The following is a 22,723-nucleotide window of genomic DNA, read 5'->3' as shown; positions in this document are numbered from 1 at the left end:
CACCAACAATAATCATATCATCATCAACACACTAACTCCTCTCAAGAACATCATGTTATTGCGGCAATGACAATCAACCTTAAATCTACTTAGCTAAACATCCAGATTTCAACAATATCACCTCTAAAACTAGGTTTATAACTACATACTAAAAGGATCTTGAATTTGAATCTTAAATAAAGTTGGGTCAAATATTTTTACCTTTCTTGAAAGCTTGAGATGTGTTCTTAAGTATGGTGGAGTCTTGGGAGTGCTTGGTATGGTTTTTGGAACCTAAAATCACCATTGAAATCAAGAAACCAAAGAAGAGTTACTATTCATACTATTCATTCTCAACTTTCTTGATTTTATTACACCCATCAAACCTTGATAAAAAGAGATCGAAGAATTATTTTACCTTAGTTTGGTTGTTAGGAAGCTTGAGAATTAATGGGAGGATTTAACCATGGCTAGAACTTGAGATTTTGATTTTAAATTCCTTCATTGATGAAGAAAGCCGAATGGAAGAAATGAAGAAGGGGGAGGGAGTTTTATGCTTGCTTCCTTGGTTGCTTCTAGGAAATGGGATTGGTGATATCTTATATTGATTTGATATTCTCCTAGTATATAATCCTAGGTTTATTCTTGTTGCCAAATCCATGGACAAATCTAAGTAGCTTCCTAATTTACAAGCTAAGCTACTTGTTTTAGCTTCCTTAGCACACTATTTGATTAGCCTTGGTTGATCATCCTATATCTAGCTCACTATTTGATAAAGTAACCATGGTTACTTTCTTACCATGGTTAGTTAGTGCGTTATTTTTATTTAATCGTTTACGCGTTCGCTCGGTCGCTTAAACGTTTTTATAATACTTCCTCGTAAATGGTTCGCGATGTAATTCCTTTCGCATTTATTCCTTATGTATTGAATTATCATACTTGGATATAAATCCGTAGGGTTTTAATCTTGTAATTATATTGGGATTCCCGTAATCCTCGATGAGTCGTAAATATGGTCATTTTTCAAAGTTCGTTTTCTTCGAAAACTAATAGCGTTTACATACACTCATTTGGTACGTATAACCGTAATATCAACTCTGAAACTCATTTTCTCATGTACTACATAGTGTGGGCTCAAAAGTTTTTCTCGCCCGTCAGGGTTACTATTCATTAAACGTTTTACAAGGTCTCAAAAATTCGAGTTATTACAGTGTGATGCCTTCTAGAAAGGAAAGCAGATTAAAGCATCATTCAGGAAGAAGCTTGATTCAACAATTGAAGAACACATGGATTTGTTTGGACTAGTCAATGTGTTATCCATCTCAAGGAAAAGATTTTTCCTAGTAATTGTAGATGATTTCTCAAAGTTCTCTTGGACATATTTCCTGAAGTCTAAAGATGAGGCTAGTGAAATCATCATCAATCACATAAGGCAAGTCAACAATCATCCAGATTTAAAAGTTAGAAGAATCAGGAGTGACAATGGAACTGAGTTCAAGAATTCTGTTATGAGAGCATTTTGTGAAAAGAATGGGATTATGCATGAGTTTTCAGCAGCAATAATCCACAACAAAATGGAGTAGTGGAAAGAAAGAACAGATCACTTATTGAAGCTGCAAGGACAATGCTTGAAGAATGAAAGTTACCAACATACTTATGGGCTGAAGCTGTAAATACTGCATGCTACACTCAAAATATTTCTTTGGTTAATCAAGCAAAGTGTATGACACCCTATCAATTGTTCAAGAACAAGAAGCCAACTCTAAATTTTCTTCATATCTTTGGCTACAAATGTTATATCTTGAAAAATCAAACTGATCAAAATGGAAAGTTCGATGCTAAAGTAGATGAAGGAATTTTTGTTGGATATGCTGTGGGAAAAGCATATAGAGTCTACAATCTTAGAACCAACATTGTTATGGAATCAATACATGTTATGTTTGATGATAAAAAGATTGAAGGACTGCAAGATGAAGATTCTCATGAAAGTCTCAAATTTGATAATGTAGAGATGGTTAGTGATGATAGTGATGATGAAGTGATCAGGAAACAATGACAAAGGATATTACAGAAAAATATACTACTAATGAAGCACAAAATTCAACATATGTCGAGTTGCAAAATGCTTCATCCATCGGGAGACAATCAGCTTCATCCATCAGAACTCAAAATGCACCATCCGTCGGGTCATCAAGAGAAGCTGAAAGTCAGAATAGATCACTTACAGAAAGTTCCCCTTTCTCAAATCAAAGATCCATAAACTCAGGGGGAGTTTTTAATAATCAAAACTCAGCTACACATCAAGACAACAATGAGGCCTCTTCATCTAGAGCTAATCTACCTCAACAAAGAAAATGGACAAAAGATCACCCCTTTGAACTCATCATTGGTGATGTATCTTCTAGAGGTCAAACAAGGAGAGCAACTCAAGAAGAATGTCTATATAGCAGCTTCCTATCTAAGGAAGAACCAAAGAAGGTAGAAGAAGCTGTGTTGGATCCTGATTGGATTTTAGCTATGCAGGAGGAGCTAAACCAATTTGAAAGGAATAAAGTATGGAAGCTGGTACCCAAGCCTAAAGGAAAGAATCCAATTAACACCAAATGGGTATTCAGAAACAAGATGGATAAAAATGGCATAGTGGTCAGGAACAAAGCTAGATTGGTTTCTAAGGGCTATTGCCAACAAGAAGGAACATATTTTGATGAAACTTTTGCTTCTGTTGCAAAACTTGAAGCCATCAGAATTTTCTTAGCCTATGCAGCCCATGTCAATTTCAAGGTCTATCAAATGGATGTCAAGGGTGCTTTTCTAAATGGAGATTTGGAGGAGGAAGTTTATGTCAGTCAGCCTCCTGGTTTTGAAGATCCAAATTTCCCAAATCATGTCTACTATCTTTTGAAAGCTCTCTATGGACTGAAGCAAGCACCTAGAGCCTGGTATGACACTTTACCAAAGTTCCTTTTGGAAAATTACTTCACAAGAGGTACTGTGGATAAAACTTTATTCTTTATAAATGTTAATGGCTCTAGTATACTTGTTCAATTTATGTAGATGATATTATATTTGGCTCTATAGATGAAAAACTTTGCAAAAAGTTTGCCAAATTGATGCAAAGTAAGTATGAAATGAGCATGATGGGAGAACTAACTTACTTTCTTGGTTTACAAGTTAAGCAAGTTAATGATGGAATATTCATTACTCAAACTAAATACATTCATGATCTTTTAAAGAAGTTTGATCTAATGGATTGCACATCTGCAAAAACTCCCATGGCCACTGCAACTAAGCTTGAATTAACTACTACTGAAAAGTCTATGGATATTTCAAGTTATAGGGGCATGGTTGGTTCACTTCTGTACTTAACAGCTAGTAGGCGAGATATAATATTTGCTACTTGTCTTTGTGCTAGATTTCAGGCTGATCTTAGAGAATCTCACCTAGTGGCTATTAAGAGAATTTTTAGATATCTCAAGGGAACACCAAAACTTGGCATTTGGTACCCTAGAGATTCTGGTTTTGATCTAACTGGTTATTCATATACAGATTATGCAGGTTGCAAAATAGATAGAAAAAGTACAACAGGAACCTGTCAATTTCTACAAAACAAGCTTGTGTCCTGGTTCAGTAAAAAGCAAAATTAAGTTTCTACTTCTACAGCTGAAGCTGAATACATTGTTGCTGGTAGTTGCTGTGCACAGATTCTGTGGATGAAAAACCAATTGTTGGACTATGGTCTACAAGTGGATAAAATTCTTATTTTATGTGATAACACAAGTGCAATTGCTATCACTGAAAATCCAGTACAGCATTCAAGAACAAAGCACATTGACATCAAGTACCACTTCAAAAGAGAACATGTGATGAATGGTACTGTGGAACTACATTTTGTTCCAAGTGAAAAGCAGCTTGCAGATATATTTACCAAGCCACTGGATGAATTCACCTTCTCAAGGTTGGTAAGTGAGTTAGGTATGCTTAATTACTCTTGAATCATTTCAGATATTTTGCAAGTTGCTATGCAGCCAGAAATTTGATTGATTCTACTGTTTTGGATGAAATTTTGGCTAAGTCAAAATTTACATCCCGAAGAATGATCATTATCCATCGAGTTTGATCATTCGTCGGAATACTATTTGTCAATAAAATCAATTATTTTTATAGAATATTTTATAACTCGACGGATAACTGATTTATCATCATTCGTCGAATTGTCTCAATCCTAGCTGTTAATTCTCCGAACATTATCCATCGAGTATACTTACTGTTTGTAAGCATGACACGACGGATAAGCGACGAAATTTCTTACAGTTTATTTATTTTTAAACGGCTATTTTGGGCAATTTTTATTGGTTACTTTATTTTACTTTATTATTTTTTATAGTTATTTTCTGAGATAGTATAAAAGCAATTTCACTTTTATTCATGTCTTTTATCATTCTCAAGATTCTATTGCTCTAATTTCTTTCTTCTCAAAAGAAAACTCTCTCTCTGCAAATTCCAAATCTCTAACAATGGCACCTGTAGTGAAAATCATGTCTCAAACCGGTTATATCTATGAGAAAAACAACTTCTCAGCTTTGGTGAACAAGGAGATTCAACAGTCTGGTGACTATCACAAAATGATGGATTTTGTGAAGAACTACAAACTCAACTATGCCATGCTGGAATCACCCACCATTAACTGTGAGGTTGTTGAAGAAATATGGACAACTGCAGTGTACAACTCGACAGACAAGACCATCATATTCAATCTGAAAGGTAAGCAATTTTGCATAAATAGTGATATTATTAAAGCATGCTTCAAGATTCATAATAATACTGTAACTGCTCCATACATAGACACTGGCATTGTTAATATGCTTAATTCCATGGGCTATGCACTCACTACTTATAAATTAAGTGAAATTAGGAGGTTGGGTTTTAGGGAAGAATGGAGTTACATGTGTGATGTAGTAACTAAGGTGTTTTCTGGTAAAATTAGTAACTTTGACTCTATAAACATCTCTATGTTTAACATGCTTTACATGCTAGTTACTGATAAGTACTTTAATTTCAGTGTTTTGGTTCTGTTTGAGTTAGGCTTTAAGTTAGGAGAGGTCAATAAGAGAGGTAAAAGTGTCTATTATGCTAGATTCTTTATGATGCTTGATAACCATCTTATTGAAGATATTGTGATTGAGAATCCAACCAACAAGTTAAATTGTTGGGTTCAAGAAAGAAGGATAATTGCAGACTTAAACAGAGCAAATCATCACAAGGAGGTTCCCTTATTTTACTTTCCAGTAATGTAGGGACCTCAGGTAAGTGAGGTAATTTGTTCTGTCTCCACTCTTCCAACCTCACAAATTTCTTTGCTTTCTAGTATAGATATGGCAACTGTGTTAATGACCCAACAATTTCCTACCCAAGCTACCAAACCAACAAAAGTTTCTAAATCCAAAGCTAAAAAAGCCCCCTATGATTTCTTTCAAAAGAAATCAGTTGTAAAATCCACCAAACCTAAAGAGGGGAGTGTGAAGGTGGGTAAAAAAGGTGAGGGACATGGTGAAAATCAAAGAAGCCCTAAGAATAAGGATGGAGAGGTGAGAGTTTCCCTGCCTAGCCATACTACAGTTTCTCAACAAACTGCAGTGCTTAATAAGGATATTATCTCATTACTGGTTTCATCCTCCCAAAAGGATGTTACCATTGAAACAAGCTCTCAGCCAAGAGCACAGGCCAAAAGGGTAAGGGACACAAGCTCTCCCCAAACTTATACCAGAAAGAAGAAACCAAAAACCCTTGGGGATGCACAGGGCTCACACACTGTGCAAACTGGTACAAAAGACCTAGTCACTGCACCTTCTCAAAGTCAGGTTGATGTGGCTCCTATAAATGTGGAGTCACAGCCAAAATCTCTTATAATTGATACACCTGATACACCAAATTCTCCCACACACTCATTGGATGTTGACATGATAAACACATCAATTCCAAATTTTCCATCTTTAACTCTCTTGGAGAAGCCAAAAATCCATGCAAGTGAGCATCATCTTCTAGTTGATTTGTTGGCTCACTTGCCATTTCTTTCTGAGACTGTTGAGACATCTGTGCCAAAATTTGCATCAATCTGCACAGAGTCTACAATAGACTCCACTCCAAACTCAATTATTTCTTCTATCCCGATGGATATTTCTCATTTGTCGAGTAGTGATTGTATCCCGAGGGATAAGTTTAACAACAGTTATCTGTCGGATAGTCAAACTGCTAACCCGATGGATATTCCTCATCCATTGGGTGTCTCTGCACAGCTTCAAATTTCATCTATTCTTACAAGTGCAGAAGACTTAGTAGTAGTGCAATCACTCCTAGGACTGAGGGAAGGGAGTGATTTGAGTGAGAGTCTGGGTTCCTCCCAGGAAAAAGGAGAGGAAAAGAGTGATCTAATGTAGTCCATTTCTTCAAGACTGGCAAAAGTGACTGAGAGGAGTCCCACCTTAGATGGTGAAGGTGAGGTTGTGAGGGTGGGGAGCCAAGGTGAGACCTTGATGCAAGAAAAGAGAGATAGTGAGAGAAATGCAGGTACAAGAGATATAAGGGTGGATGTCATTGCAAGTGAGTTAATGAATGTCCAGGATGCAAACAGGGAGGGACTATTTCAGCAAAGTCAAGTTGTTATAGATTCTACCTCCTTGGATGCTGAGACATTTACTCACCATGTTCCAACATATCAACTTCTAGTTGGACAGGGTAATGACAATGCAAAAAGGATGCCCAATTTGGTGCATACCACACAGTCTATGCAAAGAGCAAAGGATGCAATCACAGCTCTGCCCTCTACAGCTGGTGATATTGACTATGAGACTGGTGGTTCAGAAGATTTCTTTGGTGGTGAGGATGTAGAAAGTGAATAAGAGCCATTGGACATAGGGGAGAAGTTGGCCCTAGTTCCAGATCAGGCATGCCATCATGGGCCTTCTCCAAGAAATTTTATGAACACCATTTTAAGACCACACTCATCCAACTTATTAGTCAAACACACTCTGCTCTTCAATCAACAACAAATGCCATCACCAAGAAGCTCCTACAAGCACACCTTGCTTCTCTACAATTACAACAAATCTAAGGTTTTCAACATACTCAGGATGTCACCTCTATCAAAGGTGAAATTGATCAAATGAAAAGGGACAGACAGATTGGATTCTAAACTTCCAGAAGCTACAATGCTTGACATTAAGAGACAACTCAGGAAGAATTCTGATCTTGCCACAAAGATAGATTCCTTGGATACCAGAATGACAGCAATGGAAGCCTCTCTAACAGCAATTCACCTACACCAAGCACAATAAACAGACTTGCTTCAAAGGCTAGTGGCAGCACAATCCTCATCTTCTACTCAACTTGCTGATAACAAAAAGGGGGAGAAAAAAACCTCTTTTAAGGGGTAGAAAGAAAGCTCAATTGTCTTATTCAGTCAAGGGGAATCAAGAAGTGAGGGGGAGCAAAAAGTGCTCAATATTCAAGTAAGTAAAGAAATTGTGCCAACAATTGTTTTCATAAAGCCACCTGCTAAAGATAGCATAGATCTAATCAAAGAAGCAGCAACCAATTTGAGAGCAGCTGAGAAGAAGCAATTGAGTCCAATCAACAGGAAAAAAAATTGATGAGAACATCCAGAAGATATTTGGTCCAACACAGAAGCCATACAAAGTCTTCAATCATCATTCTAAAGTCATGAAAATCTCTGTGAATGATATAAGTATAAACTATCTGGAAAGGGGTCAAACTTCCTGTATCAAATCTCCAAAGAAAGATCTTATCATGAAGGCCAAATGGAACTATCCTAAGTTTTCAGACAAGAATCCTATGGATACAGTGTTTGAGGCACCAAAGCCAGATGAAAAGAAACTATTGTCAAGATGTATTACATTCTACAAGGATCCAGCTGATTCAGCATTGAAAAGAAGACTTGCCAAAATTTACAGAAATGGTAAGGAGATTTTTGTGGTGGTTGGACACCCACTGTTTGTGGAAGCTAAGAAGGAAGAGAAAGAAAGAATCAGGCTAGAAAAGAAGTAAGCTGCTTTGGATGCTAAAAAGAAAAAGCAAAAGAAAGAACAAGCTATTATCTTGGCCAAGCTTCAAACTGTAAAAACCACAACAGAGCTTCCTATACAAACAAACGTAATTACTGAACCTAAGGATCTAAAAATGCAAGAAGAATCACAGTAGAAAAGAAGATTTATATACAAACTTCATTCCAAGAGAAAAGTGAACTTTAATGATGAGGAATTGGAAGACCAATTTCCCAAAAAGCCTACAACTACAACTCAGACATCAAAACCCTCAGTGGTATTTGAAGAATTCAAAGTGGTTGATCCAACAAGAAATATTCATGGTGAACCAATTGTTCCCAAGGATGAGCCAGTAGACTGGGATAGTTTACCAATTCCTGAGCTAAATTTGCCCATCTTCAAGACAAAGAAGACAAAGACTAGACCTACAAGAAAGTGAAGCCTGTATCTCTCAAATCCAAAGCTCTAACCAAATGTCAACCCACGGTCAACAAGAGAGATCTCATGTACATTTGTGATATCAAGGAATTTTCAGACTTGAATCTCTACTTGGATGAATTTGAAGAAGTAAGAGGAATTGATGCTTACAGACATCTTCCTGAAAGACTGGTATTTAAATACAAGGGGGGAAAGAGATGACATGGCCTCTTCACAGGATTCTCCAAGAAAGCCAATATGTTCTGATTAAAGTGTACTCATCCTTCAAAAAGAACTTTGGATACAATGTGACTGCAAGAAGAATAGTTCTAAAGAGGATTGAGGAACTAAGGAGTATTAGAGCCAAAGATGCACTTCCAAAAACTCTATCTATTCCCTTTACAGGAAAGAGAGTGCATCTAAGGCCCTATTGGCTGATGGAGTTCATGGATAACAAAGGTGTTAGAAAATTCTTCAGATTGGAGGACCAATTGAGTATCTCTAGCAATGAGACTCTTTTGGAAATGCAGGAAATGCTAAATCTCTCAGAAGCTGATGAACTTGAATTTCACAGACAACTTCAGAATCAAATTGAAGAAAACAATAGAAGGCTTGGGAAGAAATCCAGACAATCAAGGAAATAGATCTATCTGCTCAGACTAGAGGAGCATCTTGATAACAATTGTGAATAATTTATTTGTGTACTTTGCATTGTTCAACTTTCAGCAACTTGTAGCACTTATTAGTTTTATCTACTATGTTTCAAACTGTATCTTTAGGATGTTTTGTTATCATCAAGTTTCTCTTAATTTATGGCTACAATTCCAGTAGACATAAATTGGGGGAGATTGTTAGGAATATGTTGTGTACTTGATGATAAGCCAAACAAAATACCTTAGTAGAATTAACTTAGTGAATTTTGTAGCACCCGACGGATGATCAAATATAGTCCCGACGGATGACTCAATATAGTCCCAACGGATGACTAATTGATATCCATCGGGTGAGTAGCTTATGTAACAATAAGTAATGTAGCACATTTCTGCAAACTCTTTGTATAGATTATGTAGTAGCTTATGAATCATGTAGACTGCTAGTAGATATGCAGAATAGGTTGATTAAATGTAAATATAAGATGTCTTGTAATTCTGCATAAATAAAATGGAGTCAAGTGATAAATGGCTACCCGACGGATGATCAACAAAGCTACCCGATGGATGATCAACAAGGCAACCCAACGGATAACAATCATGTACCCAACGGATGATCAATTCAAATATCTGTTGACAGTGAAAACACAGTCACATGCATTGGGTGTTTACAAAAGGAATGTGGCAGCCTGTTTAGCAGAGTTTTGAGAACAAAGAAGCATTACCATTTCCGTGCAAGTTATGAAGATTTTCAAAGATGCTTGAATAAATTCGTGAAGCAGCAATGATAGGTTTTGTTTTATTATCTTGTCTTATTATCATCTAAACTTGGTGATATATAAACCAAGTGTAGCAAGTAGAGAAAATAACAATAGACTAAGCAAAACACATTTTCAGAGAAATATTTGTAAGCTGTATCCTGTAGCATTTCTCTGCAAGTTTAGTTGTTCACTTGTAAAGTAGTTGTGAGCTATTCAAGCTTCACAGGGTTCTCTTGATATATATATATATATATATATATATATATATATATATCTGGTGGATATTTTCAAATCCACCAGAAAGTTTTAAAATATTTGAGTTTTTATTACTTTATGTTTGACTAACTTAACTTTGTATTCCGCACTTTGCAAATCAAACAGGTAGATATAAATCAAGTTAGAACCATTTTTCATAAATCTCAAAAAGAAGCCAGAATTACATTCAACCCCCCCTTCTGTAATTCTTATTGTATTTTTAGGGAATAACATGTGGGCTAAGGCCCTGCCCCCAAAGTGTTGGCCACATATACCCTCATGTACTTCTTCCAAAGCGAGTTGAGCCTCATCTGGCCTTAGAGACCACACAGACAACCTTCTTTCATCGAGAGCATCATTAGGAAGCCATCCAATTCTTAGATGAGCCTTAATAGGATCTATTCACGACCCTTCAAGTCCTATGAGGGAAATTAACTTGATGTCTATGCTTCATGTTTTCAAAACACGAAAGTACACGCTCTAAGAGCTTACTTCAATTCTCGATGAGGTAAATTTGGATAACGCATCGTCCTTAGCATTTTCTTCCCTTGGAATGTGCTCAACATGGCATTCATCAAACTGAATCATCACTGCCCTCACTAGGCGGACATACTTGGTCGTTGTTTCATCTCTTGCCTCAAACTCCCCCTTGACCTGGGATACCACCAGCTTTGAGTCCCCATAAACTTTCAAGTTTTTGACTCTCAATGTCCCTCTTAGGCCAAGGCCAGCTATCAGAGCTTCATACTCGGCCTCATTATTGGTGGTTGGAAAATCTAAATATATAGCATACTTAATCAAAAATCCATCGGGGCTTTGTAAAACCAACCTCGCTCTATTCGAATTTTTTTATGCTCCACTAAAATAGAGAACCCATAATTCCTTGTCCTTGTTCTGTCTATCTTCTTTTTCCTCCGGGCCCTGAGGTTCTATACCTCCGTGCCCCCAGAATTCTTGGTTGGGAATGGTACATTTAACCACGAAGTTAGTCAAGGCTTGGGCTTTATCGCCGTTCATGGATTATATTTTATGTCGAACTCTCCCAGCTCGATGTCCCATTTAATCAACCTTCCACTGGCTTTAGGACTGTGGATGATGTTTCTCAAAGGCTGATTCATCAGCACCTCAATCTTATAAGCTTGAAAGTAAGGACGTAACTTCCTTGAGGCCATCACTAAGGCTAATGCGAACTTTTTATTAGTCGAATAATTTAACTCAGCCCTGTGCATGATCTTACTAACATAGTTGTTGATGAGACTTCATAGCTTTATTAAGAGTTATGTGATAACTCAACATGAGAACAACACTAGAACATGACAGGCTAATAATACTACGTCTACATAAGAAATCAGAAGAAATGAAGACAAGGCAAATACAAAGAATCAGAAGATTAAAAGAAGGCTTGAAGTCTGTTTAGAGGTCACTGAGAGAAGCTCATTAATATTGCCTCAGTGAAGAATAAAGGTTAAAGACTCTCAAGGTTTCAAAAATGATAAAGATTCGGTATATAAGTGCTACCATAAGATTTCAGTGTATTGACATTGATCGGAGATAGACAGTGTATGAAGCACAGAAATCTGAAGAATTAAAGACAGGGTATGGAAAGAGGTTAAAGAAGACAGCCGCAGTCTTGAAGTTATACTCACTGACAGGAGTTCATTTATATGTTCAAGCATCGGTGAAGAACAGTGATTGAAGTATTCAAGATTGTACTAGCAATGAAGATGTTATCTAACTTACCAGAAAGGATTCCAGTGAAATTACAGTTGTTTATTGACAGTAAGTGTCCGAAGCGATAAAGTTGTTGGAAGCTTAACAATGTAATCAAATCTATAATACGAAGACCTGAATCGGGGTTAGTCGTCTGTGAACCATACCAGTTGCATCAACAACTCGTGAAAGGAATCTGGATATTATTTTTAGAAGAATTGTTAAGTTGAGGAACGTAATTGGATTGAACATTTATCTATTAAAGTACGAGAAGAGGTGCGCGGGGTATACAGCTAAACTGCTCGAGGGATTGACGAAGCTCAAAGTTTAATTGTTAAATTAAATAAATTTATTTAATGGACTTTAATATAATTTATTTAATAAACTTAAAATGATTTATTTTATAAACTTTAAATAAGTTTATTTTATAAATCTAAATTACTTTATTTTATAAATTAATTTAGTTACAATTTAAACTTAAATAAAAAGAAAAAAAAGGGAAGGAAAAAAAATAGAAAAAGAAAAGAAAAAGAAAAAGAAAAGGAGAAAAGAGAAAGAAAAGAAAAACAAAAAAGGAGGAAAAAGAAAAAGAAAACAAATAAAAGGAAAAGAAAAAAAAAGTAGAAGGAAAAAGAAAATAAAAAAAGAAAAGAAAAAGAAAAAGAACAGGAGAAAAGAAAAAAAGAAGAAAAAAAAGAATATCAACTCAAGGAACTCTTTTGTGAAAACGGGTTAGTGAGAGGACTTCCTCATCTAGAATTCAGAAGACTATAAATGTGAGGCATGTCAAGAAGAGAAGTCAAAGACAACATCATATCAAAGTAAAGACATACATTAGTGAGGGTGGATGGCTACTCTTAAAAAAAGTTATTGTTCGTGCATTCTCAAGACATGACATCATAGATGGTGATTGATCATATCAGAAGATCAAGCTGGAAGCAACCTAAAAGAAATGATCTTGTGGTCAGATAATGGGACTGAATTCAAGAAGCAGTTCTGATTAATATCTGTAACATCAAGAATATTTTGAGACATATTCAGAACTGGGAACTCTGTGTCAGAATGGAGTGGTACAAAGGAAGAACCGAGACTTGATTAAAGCAACAAGGACAATGTCAAGCTAATCAAGACTTTCTAAATACCAAAGAGCTGAAGCAGTGAATACAGTTTGCAATAAGTAAGATCAAGCCTTGATCATGATGTATACATGAAGACCACTAATGAGTTAATGGCCAAAAAAAGAAAACACTAGATAACCTGAAAGTGTTTGGAGAGAATGTTCTACAAAAGCAAACAATAAAATGTTTTTAGTTGTTTGAAGATCTTGGCATTTGCATCTAAGACTTGTTAGGATATTCTCCATGGCTACTCAGTGGAGTCTACAACCTACAGGGCATTTATGGTTGATCAACAAAAGATGATTGAAAGTCTAAGTGCACAGTTCAACAACTCCATGCTCCATGCTGTTAAAAGGAGAAGTTAATGGTATTGATGATTCATATCCAAGCAGTGGAATGGCAGTGTATAAAATAACTCATTATTTCAATGAAGCTAGTCAGCAAGGGTAAGGATTTTCAGGAAATCCCAACAACAGCTTAGGGGGAGTAAAAGAAGGATCAACTAGTCAGACACAAAACCACATTGAAAATCAAGAGGACACTACAAGAACATATCTGCTGAGACAAAGGGTTTGATGTCAATATAATTCCTAGAGTCTAGTTTTTAAGTGATCCAGATGGTGGAGTAATGATTATCAGGGCTACTGAGTATGGATGATTAATTCTCTAGTTTTCTATTTGAAGAAGAAACTAATAAAGTTCCAGAAGCTCTGATAGATCCGGATTGATTGGGTGATTGCAAGGCAAGATGAACTCAATCAGTCCGCAGGCAGATTGTAGAGAAGCTGGTATCCAAACCAAATGACAATTTTGTAATTGGTACAATGATAACCAGAAGTCAAACTCGATGACAATGGCATTGTTATGAGGGACAAGGCCAAACTGGATGCTAGGTTATTATCAGGAAGCAGTATCTAACAAAAAGCACCAGTGACGAGACTTGAGGATATTACGACATATCAGACACCTGATGCACATTCAAACTTGGAATTGGACTCTAGTAGATGTGTACAAGTGTAATTCTAGTTGGTGAGTCAAAAGAGGAAGTCAATGCACCACAGTCCATAAAATTTGTAGTTGCAGATCTATTGGACTATGTAAATCTCTTCTTCACAAGCCCACTTCAGGTTGGTATGAACTATTATACTACTCAAGAAATCGTCAAGGACATGGTATGGCACTCTAACTGAAGTTACAATTAAATATGAAATAGTAGAGTCGTCATATTAATAACTCTCTTATCACTAGGCACGAACATAATATTATATATGTGTAGTGATATAATGATAATGTTATATGTTGGTCGACAAACAAAAACTTGTGCAAGACTATTTGCTAAGTAGTTGCAGAGTAGGTATTGAGGAGCGTGTTAGAAAGGTTGCAATTCTATTTGGAATTACTACTAGCATGCCAAAAGAATTTTACTTTTAAAAGCTCAAGTAAACTAAAAGAATGATAGCAATACAAGTAAGTTAAGGATCTTTTGAAGATGCAAAATTTTGGAAGATTCTAAACATGCCAAGACTACTTACTAACTAAAACCACCAAAGCTTGATCAGTGAAACTCAGGTATAATGACAAGCTATAGAGGTATGACAAGTTCACTCTTTTACTCAAATGCTAATAGACAACATGTAATGTTCTCAAGATGCCAATATGCAAGGTTCCAAGTGGATCCTGGAGAATCCAATCTTATAGCTATTAACAAGATTATTAGATATCTTAAGGGATTATCAACTCTTGGAGTATAGTACCCTAAAGATAATAAGCTTAATATGTGTTGGCTATAAAGATATAGATTACGCAGGTTGTAAGAATGACAGGAGAAGCATCCCGGGAAGCTGTCAACTTCGTGGAAGAAGATTGATTTCTTGTTATGATAAGAAACAACCTCAAATCCAACAACTCTGTGGAACACTCTATGACAAGGCACCTTCACACCAAGTATCATTTCTTTCGAGAGCATGTCTTTTAGTCAAAGAGTCACTTGCAGAAACACTTATTAAATCACTTGTTAAAATCAATCTTTCAAGACTGGTTTGTAAGTGTGGGATATCATTCATTACGTATTAGTTGGAAATCCCATATGTAAGGAATTCTTAATATAAGTTTACAAGTATTAAATCTTCAATATTTAAAGGACTTGTGAATTTATTAGTAATCCAGTACCTCGTACTTAGTGCTAATATCTTGATTATCATGATTACAATGTCATATACATGGTAGTTAAGTATTACAACATTAAGTTTGAATTTTATTTTAATTGATTTAAATTATGACTATAGACAATTCCATTCCATACCAGTCTTATAATTTAAATTATATTAAAATAACATGCAACATAGTTATTTGTATCTTGTATGAATAATTATGGTACTTTTAGTATTAGTGATATTATTTAGAATTTTAGTTCTAAGTAATCGATGCTTATTTCTAAAATCACTAAGATTGAAAGTTGAAGTATCTTCTAAGTGATGTGTATAAAACTCTCAATATTTTATATACTTAGAAAGTATATCTAAAATTACTAATTATCTAGAGAGTGATGGCCATGTGTATAAATCATGGATCCTATTGGTGATTATTCGAGGATAATTATAAATATTTAAGTGCTAGTATCTAGCTCATAGATATTTAGTATTTATTTATTTAATATTTATTTTGGATAGTTTGGATTATGAAAATTGAAGCAATTCAATGATTTTATTTGCTTCATAATTCAAACTAAGTTAAAATAAATAAGCAGCATGATTGGTTATAACTAAATCTGTCAACAATTGATATCTAGTATATTGATTGTAACTTATGTGTTATAAGTTAATTATGAGATTTTGGTTTTAGTGAATTTAGCAATGTTTACATCTCAAGAATTCACTGAAAACATAATCATGAATGTAGCATGATTAGTTGTATGCCAATTTTTGACTTGTATCAGTTAATGATATTTAGTTAAGAGTTAAAGTATGTACTAATTGTGAAGTATTAGTATTTGTGGCATTACTTATAACTCCTCTAAGTAATCAATGATTATTCTTGATCACTTATACCAATATACAAAGTATGGAAATCTTTCTTAAAGTACAATTATGATTATTGTGTTTGATGCTTTATTAGAAGTAACCTTATGTTGACCACTTAGAATAATTTTCATACTTACTTGCAAATTCCTGAATATTTTGATATAGATGCAATACTCAATGGATCAAAGTATATGGAACTTAGAATATCTTTTAAGAGTGCAAACAAGACAATGTTGGTTAATATTGCTTTATTTATCAAACCAATATTTTCTGAGATATTACAATTAACAGGAGTTAACAATTGTATAGAATATGAAATTGAATGCTAATGTCTATTTGATAGATAATTGGTATTTAATTCATTGATATCTTATTCTAATATATTTGAATTATGATGTTAGATAATTCCATATCAAATCAATTTCATGATTTAAATTATATTAAAGTAGAGTGCAACATATTATTGGTATCTAAAGTACTTGAAAAGTATCAGTCAATGATATATTGTTAATATTTTGTTGCAGATAATTATGAGATTTTGAGTTCTAGTGAATTTATATGAGTTGCTATATTTGAAAGATTCACTATAATTTGAAATCAGCAGCATAGTCATTCTTATTAAGATTATTCATAAATAAACAATGTTGTTGATATTAATTTTATAAAGATAGATTTTGGAGCTTTTGACATGAATGAGAATTGCTTAGACTTTACCCTAAGTGATCAATGCTTTTACAAAAACTCATTCATATTAAAAGACAGAATCTTTCTTTCTCCTCTTAATATTGTTAGGTCATGAGTCTATGTCTTTTCATATTAAAAAGACACGATTATTTATTTTTATGCATAAAAACAGACTTGTGCACTCGAACAGTTTTAGGAGAAAATCAAACTTCTTTCTATAGTGGTGATTGCTTATTTTATTAAAATATTTTGAAACCACTATTGTACATCATTTCTCTCAAAAGATTAAATGCATGAATTTCATTCATTATAGATCTTAAGTGCATGTTATCTCTATATTTTCATATGTTCTGTGATACAGGTTCAGCCTTCAATGGCCTTTTTTCATTTGATAGTCATGAGGTTGAAAACCCACAACTTCTATCCCAGACTATAAAGACAAACACAGAAACGGAACCAACCAACACTCTCTTACCCCTAAACTGAAGTATGAATGAGCGTGAGGGCGAAAGTGCCTTAGTGCACCACATAAGAAAGATTATGAAGTCAACCCAGCAGCTTTGTCTCTTACAAAGATGAGTAGTATTTAATCTGAGACAACTGCTAGCCCCCATACATCTTCTCAAAAGATGTAATGGCTGAAAAGGCACAAAAATAGTTACTAAATTCATCCTCTCAACAGGGTGCGTCTATTGAAATTCGCCTGTCGGCCAGGGTATCCGATGTAGTGTCACTACCTCAAACATAAACAATTCTTGATGCACAAGGAAAGGTTACACACACAAATGAAGAATTGACAAAAACAAGAGTTTTGACCATTTTACGGTCAGATTCGATTGTTCAAGGTCCTTTAATGGACCAATTGCCTTACAGGTGTTAGGAGAGGATACTGATCCAATAGCCATATGTCAGTGGTCAGTGTCTACCTCCCCAGGCTTAAATCCCCTGGATGCATCTGCGAATAGTGGATCCGACATAGGTGCAGATCGCCAACTTATTGACAATGATTTAGATTTACCTAATGAGTCACAAGGAAATGTCTTCATAGACATTAGAAGGGAACTTTGATCTTTATGCTAAATTATTTGGATCATTGTTTACCTTCCCAGAGTTCAAATCTGGAACACTAAAAGGAAAACTAGCAACTTGTAGATTATGACTCAGATTCATCTAACGAGTCTAACAAGGATGGGGATTTGCGAACTCCCATGGCACCACCTGACCTCCTTAAGGATGGCTAAGGTGATTTTCCTTGCAGGTACAACTGGATTTTGGAGCTATGAGAGGAGTGATACACTTGTGAGAATTAGTGTAAACATGAGTGGAGAGAAGAATGAAACACATGTGAGGTACATAAAACAGAATCACACACTCACAGTGAGGAAGAAAGAGAAACACCATATCTCATTCCCTATCCCTAAACATGGTTCTTGATACTTCGGGTCTCGAATATGTTTATGATTGGAACCTAACTCTTAGGGACCTAACATTTACAGATTGGATTAGAATACTTCGAGACCTAACCAGTTGATAGCTAACAATTGATGATCTCACAGTTGGGAGGTATAAGGAGTTGGGAATATTGGTTAACAGGATGATCAACATTGAATCCATTTCCGCAGTATTTAAAGGGACATGGTTGATCAGACTATGAATCGTTATTTCTTTTCCAACCAAGTAAAATATGAAAACTCCTTCAGAAAACAACATACATTCCTTCTTTAAAGGGGAGATAAAAGCTTAAGTAATAGTTTGGAGGATTCCTCAACTAAGGGGGAGAAATAGCAGGCAGGTGGAAAAAGGTAAAACATATAACCACAACACCATTGTTGTTTGTAAATACGGATCCTATTGTACGGGAGAGGTGGTAAACATATAGTGATTTTCTAGTGATTAGAAGAAGTGATTTGGTTCATCACTATTCTTCATAAGGGGGTAAACTGTTTTACAAAAAGGGGAGTACCATTAGTTCTTATCTGCGGATCATATTGTACGAGAGAGGTGGTAGACGAAGGTGATCTCCTTTAAGCAGTTGATTCTCATAGGGGGAGAAGCAAGAGATATATGAGAAGCAAGAGAATATGTAATCTATGCTCTCATGACCTTAGAAGAAGGATAATTGTTGGTGAGACTGCGTAGCTGTATTAACAGTTACGTGATAACTCAACATGAGAACAACACTAGAACATGAAAGGTTAATAATACTATGTCTACACAAGAAATCAGAAGAAGTGAAGATAAGGAAAATACAAAGAATCGTAAGATTAGAAGAAGGCTTGAAGTCTGTTTACAGGTCACTGAGAGAAGCTCATCATTATGTTCATGCCTCGATGAAAAATAAAGGTTAAAGACTCTCAAGGTTTCAGAAATGATAAAGATTCAGTGTATAAGTGCTACCATAAAATTTCAGTGTATTGGCATTGATTGAAGATAGACAATTTATAAAGCATAAGAATCTGAAGAATTGAAGAAAGGGCATAGATAGAGGTTAAAGAAGACAGCTGCAGTCTTGAAGTTATACTCACTGACAGGAGTTCATTTATATGTTCAAGCGTCGGTGAAGAACAATGATTGAAGTATTCAAGATTGTAGTAGAAATGAAGATGTTGTCTAACTTACCAGAAATGATTCCAGTGAAAGTACAGTTGTTTATTAACAGTAAGTGTCCGAAGCGATAAAGTTGCTAGAAGCTTAACAATGTAATCAAGTCTATAATACGAAGACCTGAATCGGGGTTAGTCGTCTGTAAACCACACCAGTTGCACTAGGCGTCAACAGCTCGTGAAAGGAATCTGGATATTATTTTTAGAAGAAGTGTTAAGTTGAGGAACGTACTTGGATTGAACAATTATCTGCTAAAGTACGAGAAGAGGTGCGCGGGGTATACAGCTAAACTGCTCGAGGGACTGGCGAAACTCAAAGTTTTATTATTAAATTAAATAAATTTATTTAATGGACTTTAATATAATTTATTTAATAAACTTAAAATGATTTATTTTATAAACTTTAAATAAGTTTATTTTATAAATATAAATTAGTTCATTTATATAAGTTATATTTAAGTTTATTTTATAAATTAGTTTAGTTACAATTTAAACTTAAATAAAAAGAAAAGAAAATAGAAAAAGAAAAGATAAAGAAAAGGAGAAAAGAAAAACAAAAAAAGGAGGAAAAAGAAAAAGGAAACAAACAAAAAGGAAAAAGAGAAAAGAAAACAAAACAATTTAAAAAACAAAAACAAGTTTGGTCGCATGTTACATTCTGCACTTGTACTTGTTTTGATACTAAGGTCGCAGGTTGGCGGAAAATTAACTAATCGCCAGTTAGTTTTTGTTAGTCACAGGTTACAAGTATATCCCCTGATCTCAGCTTTTTCCTCAGCCACACATTATTCATAAAAAGTCTACACAAGCAGCAGATCAGAATCATAAATTGAGTTAGTTTTGTTCATCTTCTTCTCTCCCAAAAGAGCTGAAGATTCCAGCAAAGAATTTACAGAAAAGCTCAAGCTTTTTGTTTATCCATTTAACTTCTCACTGGAGTAATGTTATAATGCCTGGTTTAACTCTTGAATATTCTTAGGGGCATTATAAACGTTACCCGGTAATTAAATCTTAGTACAATCAAAAGTTAGATCATTGTATACGATTTGATTTGTAAATCTTTGTAGAAGCCATGAACTTTGTTGTTCTTAGATTGTAGCCAGTTAATTTATTTACCGGAGTGTAGCAACACCCCTCGCAGATTTATATACGAATATATATTTCTCCGAATATCTTGTGTTCCTCATTTTATATTTTCCAAACACTATTCTCCTCAAGAACACAAAACCACTAACCGAGCACTAAATTTTATATCCGTAAAAGGTTTGAAAGAATTTTTTAATTTACTGATTATCATATTCACCCCCCTTCTACGATAATTCGGGACCTAAAAATAGTATATGGGTTTCTGGATTCTAAGTTCCTCCTTAATCAATACAGCGCTCAAGGCATTTTCTCAAATGGCCAAATACAAGTACAAAGTTTCGTTCAGGTCTAGTTTGGCTAGCAACGGGGGTTGGACCATGTATTCATTCAACCCTTCAAATGCTTCCTGACTTTCCTCAATCCATATGAAGTCTTTTTTTTCAAGGATTTGAAGAAGAGCAAGCACTTGTCTCCGGATTTGGAGATGAATCGTCCTAGAGCCGCAACTCTTCCAGTGAGTTTCTGAACGTCCTTTATGGAATGTGGTGGTTCCATATCCAGGATAGCTTTTGTTTTATCGGGATTGGCCTCGATTCCTCTCTTGGAGACCATCAATCCTAAAAACTTTCCAGATCCCACTCCGAAAGCACACTTTGCAAGATTTATCATCATTTTGTGATATCTCAGCACCTCAAAAGCTTCCCTCAAATGGACTATGTGGTCAGTCTTCACCAGACTTTTGACTAACATGTCATCGACATAAACTTCCATAGTTTTTCCAATAAGATCCTTGAAAATCTTATTTACCAACCTTTGATAGGTAGCTCCTGCATTCTTAAGGCTAAACACCATAACAAGATAACAAAAAATACAAAGTCAGTGGGGAATGATACCTTTGGGATGTCATCCTTATGCATCTTAATCTGATTGTATCCACTAAATCCATCCATATAACTCAGCATCTCGTGAACAACGGTCACATATATCAATGTATATATTCTTGGTAGTGGGAAACAATCCTTCGGGCATGCGTCATTCAGATCAGTGAAATCCACGCACATTCTCCATTTTCCATTAGCCTTCTTTACCATCACAGGGTTTGCTAACCATTCCGGAAATTGTATCTCTTCAATAAAACCAGCCTACAAGAGCTTTTCCACTTCTTGCTTGATTGCCTCCTGCCTCTCAGGGGCAAAGCTCCTTTTCTTTTGCTTTACCATCTTTCGATTTGGATCTACGTTCAACTTGTGAGTGATCAGATCCGGGTCTATGCCAGGCATAGCAGCTGCTGAACATGCAAATACATCACTATTCTCTTGTAAAAACCTCACCAGCTTCCCTCTAAGGGGCTCTCCTAGTGATGCTCCAATGAAGTTACTTTCTCAGGATCCTCGGGAGCCAAAGGAATCGGAACCAAGTCTTCTGCTGGCTTCCCTCTTTTCTCGTCATTCTCGCGAATATCCAGATCTTTAATAGGCAGAACCTGCCCCTCAAGTCCATCAGCCCTAAGAGAGGCTACATAATAACCCCTTGCCATCTTTTGATCTCCTCTCTCTTCTCCAATCCCGTTCCGGGTGGGAAACTTCATCACTTAATGGTAAGAAGAAAGGACTGCCTTGAAAGCATGTATTCCCGTTATTCCCATGATTGTATTGTAAGTTGGTCCAGCCTTTACCACGAAAAAGTCCAACATCTGTGTTTCTTGTCTTGGTTCCTGACCTATAGTCAGAGGCAACTTAATTATTCCTTCCATGGGGAATTCGAAGTGAAACCATATATTGACATATCAGTTGGAGTTAATTGAGATTCATTGTAACCCATCCTTATAAAGGTATCATAGAGTAAGATGTCCACCGAAGCTCCAATGTCTACGAGGACTCTCTTCACCGGGCTGTTCCCTATTATCAGTGTTATGACCAGAGGATCGTCATGAGGAAATTTGACACCCTATTAATCAAAATCATCGAATGTCATTATTACTCCTGTCCTGGCCCTTTTTGGGGCTTCTCCGATAATATGCATAACTTCCCTGGTATATGCCTTTTTTGAATTTTTAGATGAACTAGCAGCAGTTGGTCCTCCAAAGATCGTATTTATCACTGGCCCTCGGGGTTGTTGTCCTCCAAAGATTGCATTTATCACTGGTCCCCTGGGTTGGGGATTTCGCCCCTAATCATATTGATCCTTTTTGCGATCATCGAAGCTCATTCTTCCATTATTATTCCTATCTCCTCCATATCGAGTATACTTACTCAACCTTCCTTTTCGAATGAGGAACTCTTCCTTAATTGTCTACACTCATCGGTGTCATGACCAGCATCCTTGTGAAATCTGCAATATTTGCTCTTATCTAGCTTGGTAATATCAGCCTTCAGAGGCTTAG

Source organism: Apium graveolens, chromosome 2, assembly GCF_009905375.1.
Source record: "Apium graveolens cultivar Ventura chromosome 2, ASM990537v1, whole genome shotgun sequence".
Lineage (NCBI taxonomy): Eukaryota > Viridiplantae > Streptophyta > Magnoliopsida > Apiales > Apiaceae > Apium > Apium graveolens.
This window is presented reverse-complemented; position numbering follows the sequence as displayed.